The sequence below is a fragment of the Fukomys damarensis genome, unplaced genomic scaffold (genome assembly GCF_012274545.1).
Source record: "Fukomys damarensis isolate Sample0158 unplaced genomic scaffold, DMR_v1.0_HiC HiC_scaffold_39, whole genome shotgun sequence".
Lineage (NCBI taxonomy): Eukaryota > Metazoa > Chordata > Mammalia > Rodentia > Bathyergidae > Fukomys > Fukomys damarensis.
In genome coordinates this window covers 67992489-68001478 of record NW_022900951.1, presented here as the reverse complement: position 1 = coordinate 68001478, position 8990 = coordinate 67992489, and positions in this window count along the sequence as shown.

The following is an 8990-nucleotide window of genomic DNA, read 5'->3' as shown; positions in this document are numbered from 1 at the left end:
AAAAAAAGAAGAAAACAATCTCTCAGCACTAAGAAGATAAGTTCAAAATAAATTAAAGACTTAAATAAAATAAATTAAACAATAAATCAAATGTTAGAGAATATAAGAGAAATGTTTTAGCACATTGGAATAGGCAAAAATTTTATGAAAAAGATTCCAAAGCAAGGTAAACAAAAGCAAAAATAGACTAATCAGATTGCACCTAATAAAAAATGGTTCAACAAAGGAAAGAAAACAATTGAAAAAACAAAGAGAAAACCTAAAATTTGGAGAATATATTTGCAAACCGTGCATTTTGTAATCGGGGCCAAGTATATGACTCAGTGGCCCCGAGTTCGATCCCCAGTTTAAAAAAAAATCACAACATACATAAGTGTCTTTATGATTTGTGATTAGAAGTACAGTGCATGCTATTGTCAAATGACATCCAGGGAACTGGGAGCTTGAGAAACATAGCTGTGTATACTGATCTATCTTATTCAGATTTAACACTGTGAAACCTCTAGATCTTCTCCCAAATTAAAATTAGCAGAAAAGACAAATGTTTTGAATTGAATCGGAACATCAAGTTAACTAGGACAGCACAACTGAATACACCCATGGAAGAGATTTGTAATGATTTTCAATTTAATCATTCACTGTATTTTTACATACCTTATATAGGGCAGTCAGTAGCAAATGATTTGACTAAAAAAGAACAGTTGACCCAAGACCTTTCTTAAAGGAAATCAATGAGTTAACAGATATATGAAAAAAAAAACATATTAGTAGGTATCAGAGAAACCGAAATTAATATCACAATGAGATCTCATCTCATATCTGCTATGATGGCCATTACCCAAAGAGAATAGATAAGAAGTGTAGAAAAGAAGATAAGAAGTGTAGAAATAAAAACCCTTATACTGTTTAGGTGAGAATGTAAATTAATTTATCTCTTCTGGAAAACAATTTTGAGGTTTCTCCTCAAAGTTAAGAAAAATTACTTTTTCCATAAAGTAGATGAAAAATTATTTTCACATTCTCTACTTTGCCTTTTGACTCAGTGGAAGGTTTCCTTTCTTATGCAGAGGCTAATTTGTTGTGAAGTCATTCATTGATTCTTGATATTGCTGCATATGCAATTGAGTTTTTGTTGAAAAAATCCTTTCCTGTGCCTGTTTCTACAAGAATGTTACCTATTATGTCTACCAACAGATTGTGTTTCTGTTTTAATATTTAAATATTTGATCCACTGTGATTTAAGTTTTACTTTAATCTTTCCCATTTTAATAGTCAGTTTTCACAGCACCAATTGGTAAAGAGACAATCTTTCCTCTAAAAAAATATGATAGCAGTGTGGGTATATATACAAAATCAAGACTATGTTCACTGCAACATTGATAACCAAACTTTTAAAACAATCTAAGCATCTATCTCATAAAGCATGGATAAAGAAAATATGTCACATGTATAACAGGGTACTATTTAGCTATAAAACTGTATGAAATTTTGTCATTTGAAAAACATGGATAGACATAGGTGTCATTGTCAATTGCAATACCCCATCCATCTGCAAATACTCCATGATGCCTTGCAGGTGGAAAAATATAAAAAGCAGAGAAAATTAGACTATAATAGTGAGTAATATTAGCTCAGGAGCGTCACAGGTAGGAATAAGTGGAGAAAATGTCTTTAATATTTACTAAATTACATCTAAATATGAGAAGTAATTTCTGGTGTTTTATATTGCAGTAGGATAACTTATGTCATGTTTCTGTCCTATATATTTCAAAAAAGGTAAAAGTAATGTTTTGTAAAATTTTTACTACATGAAATAAATATGCTTAACATGGTTTCAATATTACTCAGTGTATATTTCAATTAAAATATAATACCCCAGAAAACATACAATTTTATATCATTAGGAATCAAATTTTAATTAATTCATAGTCATGCATAGTGAAACACACTTGTAATTCCAGCATTTAAGAGACTGAGGCAGGAGGATCTGAGTTTGATGGCAGCCTGGATTACAAATTGAACTAGATGGTGAGACCTTGTCTCAAAAGAAGGAAAATATTTCATACTGTGTATTATACATTTTCATACTTATTTACATTTTAAGCTTCTTACACCAGGGAAACTATTGATATTTACACATATATGTCTTATTTATTTCGCTTGAGAGTATGACTTCAATGTGCATCATTTCAGATATAAATGCCTCTAATTTCTCATTCTTTATGACTTAGTAGTACTCCATTTCATTTCTTTAAAAAAACACATTTTCGTTAGCCAGTCTCCACTTGATGGGCAATTGGGCTATTTCCTAGTTTTAGTTATTACAAACTGTGCTACTATGAACATGGGTACAAATGTATAGTTATGGTATGATGCCTTTAATTTTTTTGGCAAGATACCCATCAGGAAGATAACTAGTCAAATGGGACCTCTAGTATGAGTTTTTAAAGGTGTCTCCATACTGATCACCAGAGTGGTTGCACCAGTCTGCACTCCCACCAACAATGGAGAAGGGTTCCTTTCTCCCTACAAGCCCACCAGCATTTTTTATTAATTGATTTCTTGATAGCAGCCATGCTTTCTGGGGTGAGGTGGAATCTTGTTGTTTTTTTTTTCTCATTGAGTTTATTGGTACTTTTAAACTATACAGTACAGTTATTTATCATTCAGATATTGTACCTTTACATGATATGTCTTGGTTTTTATTGTTTCCCCATACCCCTGCACATTTCACACCCTCCACCCATCCCTATTTACAAATACTTTGTTTCCATTTTTTCATTTTCTCTTATTTTTTCTTTTCCTTTATTTCCTTTCCCCTACGCTTCTCACTTCGCCTTCATCTGCATCTCTTGAAGGACAAATGATGTTGAACAATTTTTAATATGTTTATTTTCTGGTTTTACTTCTTTTCTAAGAAATGTCTATTCATTTCAGATGCATATTTTTGAATCTCATAATTGTTTTGCTTTGCATATCTCGAATGAGCAATAATGGTGAACAATTTTTCATGTGTTTATTTGGTGTTTCTACTCTTTGTCAGAGAAATCTCTGATTATTTCAGAATTGTGTATTTTGTCTTTAAACTGGAGAGATCTGATATTTAAAGTTCTTTGTATGTTCTAGATAGTAGACCTTTGCTGAGAAAAACTGGTAAAATTTTTTCCACATTGTGGTTTATCTTTTTTCTCTGTTAGTGCATAAACTTTTTAATAAATTAAGATTCCAGTTGTTGATTCTTTATGATAGTTAATGTGTGACTGAAGTTTTGTTCATGAAATATTTTCCTATGCCAATTTTCAAGAGCTCTACCTAAACTCTCTTCCAGCTTGTGTAGTGTTTCTGTTTTAATGTTTAGATCTTTATCCAGTTAAATTTTATTTTAGTGCATGGTGAGAGATGTAGGTCTAGTTTGAATCTTTGGCAAGCTGAAACCCTATTTTTCGAGCACCATTTCTATTTATTTGTTTGTTTGTTTGTTTGTTTGTTTATTTATTGTTCCTCATTGAATTTATTGGTACATATTAGGTATACGGTACAGTTACATTCATCATTGGGATCTTGTACCTTTACATGACAGATCTTAGTTCTCATTTTCCCCCATACACCTGCTCTCCCTTCACCCCCTCTTTCCCTCCCCATTTAAAAACACATTATTTCCGTTTTTTCATTTTCTCATATTTTTTCTTTTCCCTTATTACCTTTCCCCTACCCTTTCCACTTCCCCTACACCTTTAGCCCTTTTCTTCTTCTTTCACATTGTGAATTATACCATTTGGATCTCATGTAAAGTTATAGTTTTTCACACCAAAGAAACTATTTGATATTTGCACATGTGTGATTCATTTATTTCACTTAGCAGTGCATCCTCAATATGCATCCATTTTCCTATGAATGACTCTAATTCTCATTTTTATGACAAAGTAGTACTCTGTTTTATACAAAAACCACATCTTCTTTATCCAGTCTCCAACTGATGACCAATTGGCCAGTTGAACTAATACAAACTGTGCCACTATACACATGGGTGTGCATATATCCCTGTGGTATGATTCTTTTGATTCTTTTGGAAAGATACCCAGCAGAGAGATGGTTGGGTCAGATGGAACCTGTAATCCCAGCTCTTTGAGGCATCTCTATATTGATTTCCATAGTGGTTGCACCAGTATGTACTCCTACCAACAATGGAGAAGGGTTCCTTTCTCCCTACAACCTTGCCAACATTAGTTATTGTGTGATTTCTTGATAGCAGCCATTCTTTTTGGGGTGAGGTGGAATCTCAGTGTTGTTTTCATCTGCATCTCTTGAATGACCAGAGCTGTGGAACATTTTTTCACATATTTACTTGATGGTTTTGCTTCTTTGTCTGAGAAATGTCTGTTCATTTCAGATGCCCATTTTTGAATCAGGTCTTTATATTTGGGTTTTTTTTTACTTCTTTATATATTCTAGATAATAGTCCTTTGTCTAAGGAGCAGTTGGTAAAACTTTTTTCCCACATTGTAGGTTGTCTCTTAGTTCTGTTGACATTTTCTTTTGCAGTGCAGAAGCTTTTTAATAAGATGAGATCCCAGTTGTTGATTTTTTTGTGCTACTTCCCATGCTACTGAGGATTTGTTCATAAAGTCTTTTCCTATGCCTACGTCTTTGAGCATTCTGCCTAACTTATCTTCCAGGAAGATTAGAGTTTCTGTTTTAATATTTAGATATTTAATCTACTTGGATTTTAGCTTTGTACCTGGTGAAAGGGTCTCATTTTAATCCTTGTCAGACTGAAATCCAGTTTTTCCAACACCATTTATTAAAGAGGCTATCTTTCCTCCAGTGAGGATGGTTGGTTCCTCTGTCAAAGATGAGGTAGCTGAGTACATCTGGAGTTGTTTCTATATCTTCCAATCTATTGCACTGATCTTAAGGTCTGTTTCTTTGCCAATACCATGTCCAGCACCATTTATTAAGGAGGCTATCTTTCCTCCAAAGAGAGTGTTTGGGTCCTTTGTCAAAAATGAGAAAGTGTCCAAAGCAAAGGTGAAGTGGATGGGGTAGGGGAAAGGAAAAAAGGGAAAGGGAAAAAATATGAGAAAGGAAAAAAATGGAAACAAAGTCTTTATAAATAGGTAGGAATGGAGGGGTTGAAGACAGGGAAGTGGAATGGGGAAAAATGAAAATTATGTAAATGTATAAATTCCCAGTTACAAATGCTGTCATACCGTATACTTAAAATATACCAAAAAACTTAATGAATAAAAAGTGATAAAAGAATAAAAAGGGAAATAAAATTAAAAGAAGTAATTAAAATTAGAAGCAAATTAAAAGGGGCAAGTACTTGTACTCTCCATGAAAGAAAATACAGAGATGAATAATAAGTACATCAAAAAATTCCAAAAATCCTTAAGTAGAGAATTGCAAATTAGAACAATAAGCTAACACTACTTATCTATTGCAAAGACCAAAACCCAAATCAATGAAGGTGTGGGAAAAAATATGTGTCTTATTGATCATAGGAATGCAATAGTCTAAACATGTCACCTGGAAAGACAGTTTAGTAAGTTGTTAGTGTATTCCAAGGACAGCAAAATTGACAAAAATCCTTAAGTAGAGAATTGCAAATTAGAACAATAAGCTAACACTACTTATCTATTGCAAAGACCAAAACCCAAATCAATGAAGGTGTGGGAAAAAATATGTGTCTTATTGATCATAGGAATGCAATAGTCTAAACATGTCACCTGGAAAGACAGTTTAGTAAGTTGTTAGTGTATTCCAAGGACAGCAAAATTGAGAAGAGAAATAGATATATGTCAGATAGGGTATCTCATAGCAAAATACGAGAGATTCGTACTCCCAAAATACCAAGTGTGCAAGCTGTAGAACTGGAGAATGACTAATGAAATTATAGTAAAATACTGAATAGGCTTAAAATTCAGGAAATGTTAATAATTCCATTTCAGTGTGAAAGCAGGAGGAAAATGATGCTCCAATACATTGGCACCAGGCAGGGGAGTTCCTTGTTGCCTTAGTCCATTCAAGCCACTAGAATTATACCATGAAGTAGGTTGTTTATAAAATAATTTTTTATTTCTTACCGATTGGAAGTTGGGAACTCAAAAATTAAGATGCTGTCATATTTTATATCTATTTGAGGACTGTTTCTCATAGATGGTGGTCTTCTTGCTATACACTCATATAGTTAAATAGGTAAACAATCTCCCTCAGGCATCTTTTATAAAGGCAATAATAGTATTCCTTTGGGGTTCATTATCATACACTAATCACTTCTGCAAAGTCCTATCTTTTCCATCCATTACCTTGAGGGTTATAATTTCTACATAGAAATTTTGAGGATGCACAAAAATTCTTATCATATCAACTTTTACTGAGACATTTTGTTTTCTTCTAACATAGAATGGACTGGAAAAGCAATCTGCTTTAAAGCAGGCTACCAATTTTAATGTTAATCTAATTAATAACACTCTCAGAAAATCACGCAGAATAAGATTTCAGCAAATATCTGGGCATCCAATGCCTCACTCAGACTGATACATAAAATTAACCATTACAAGCAGTTATTTAAAAAATGTAAAATGCCCTTACAACATAATCCAATCACTGTGCCCATTAAGTTTATTGGTATATTTAAAGTATACATTAGGAAAACATTCATCATTGGGAATTTCTATGTTTACATAATATATCTTGGTTGTTATATTTTCCCCATTCCACTTCCCTCTCTTCAAGCCCTCCACCCCTCCTTATTTATAAATACTTTGTTTCCATTTTTTTCTTCCTTTTCCTTCATTCTTTCCCCTATCTTTTCCAATTTACCTTTCCTATTGGACATATTCCCAAAAGAACTAAAAAGCATGTCCACAAAAAATTTCTCATAAACCTTCATAGTTTTATTCAAAATTTCTTAGAATTTGGATATGATTAAAATGGCCTTTAGTAAGTGAATAAATAACAAAGTGCATAAAATGAAATATTATACAGTGATGCTAATAAATGAGATATCATTGAAAAAATTCTAAATTTATATCATTGTTTAAAAAACTCAATCTGAAAGGCTACACATGCAATCCAAACTACATAATATACTGGAAAATGAAAATCTATGGCAAAATATGATACATGTTTGCAAGAGCTTTTGAATGTGAAAGGGAAGAGTGAATAAAAGTTAAACAAAAATTTTAAATAATCAAAAGCATTATTCTTTATAATATTATATTGCTTAGATATATGACATTGTGAACTTATTTACTTTTAAATAATATACAATGTCAAAGGAGAGCCATATTATAAACTATACATGTAAGTTTAAAATGATACATTAATATTGGCTCAATTGTAACAAATGTATCATACTAACACAAGATATTAGAAATAACAGAAATTTGGAGAATCACAGGGGATAGGAAATCTCTATAACTTCTTTGCCCAATTTAGGTAAATTTTAAAATATTCTAACAGTAAAGTTTATTAATTTAAGAAAAAAATAAAACTGGGTATATGTTTCTCATTTTCTACCAGTTTTATTTTCTAATATGTCCTGGTCATCACAATTTTCTTTCCTTTTAATCTTTTCCATTTTGAGAGTTGTGTTCTCCAACTCATAAAATAAAGACAGACTTAGAAGTGTCACATTCCACAGTAAAATTATGTGGTTCAAATAAATCCAGCTTTCCAGAAATTAAACTTTGTGGCTCTAAAGCTGATCTTCCTCCTCTAGTGTCACTCTGGTTGGTATTTTTACATGATTGTGCTTTATTGAGGGCCACCATGAAGCTGGAAAAAAGACAATGTTAATAGAACAAGTTAGAAGATCACATAGATTGCTAATGTTGCCAAGATTAACATGATTTTTTTAGAGTAAAAACTTCCCCAAATGCTTCAGTTTCTTGGATACTTTCTAGTACTCCTAGAAATTATTTTATCGGTATTATATTGGATAGAAAACTTGTAGAAAAACTTTTAACTCACATAATATCCTCACGTCTTTTTTTATGGTTGTTTTTTCAGCTTTTTTGAGACAGGGTCTCCCTTTGTAGTTCAGGATGGCTCTGAACTTAATAAGCAACCCAGGCTGGCCTCGAACTCACAGTGACCATCCTCCCTCAGCTTTCCAAGTGCTGGAATTACATTACACTGTGATAACCAGCCTCCCATGTCTTTTCAATCTGGAAACCATACAAAATAAATAAACATATTTTTAATACTTCCAGTCAAAAATGTATCACTTTCAAATATAAAATTAGCTATAAAAATAGTAGCTATCAACTATGACTCCAAAGTTGTTTCTGAGCCTTGCTTAGGAGTTAATATAAAAGCAATCCTTCAACACTCCTGGTGGAAATGTAAATTAGTACATCCACTATGGAAATCAGCATAGGGTCCTCAAAAAAGTAAAAATAGAATTCCATTTGACTCAATTTTATAACTATTATGGCTTTTATCTTGATGACCCCCAAAGACCCATGCGGACACAGATGGAGTTTTTGTGAGATGACTGGAGCAAGGATGTGTAATTTTGGGATTTAGGATGTATTTCTAAAATTAAGAAGGCATGAATAGGATCAAAATACACAAAGGATGGGTGGGTAGCTTGTATGTAATATAAGGAATAGAAAGGCCTGCTGTGGCTACTGCTGTTTCTTGCTCTTCTGCTGTATCCTTCCTCCTTGCCATGGAAAGTTCTCTTCTGTGATGCCCTTCTGCCATGCTGTCCTTCCTTTGAGGTAGTTAACAATAGACTGAAACCTCTATATACTATGAGCTAAATAAACCTTTCTTCTTAATAGGTGTGTATCAGATAATTTGTCTCACCAAATAAAGAAAGGAAGTAAGTCAATAACTCTTTAGTATATATGCAAAAGTATTAAAATTGGCCTACTATATCCTGTATATACATGTTTATTTCAGTACAGCATAAAATAGCCAAGATAAGGAACCAAACTAGGTTTCCATCAAAAGGTGAATGGAAAAAATACCGCATA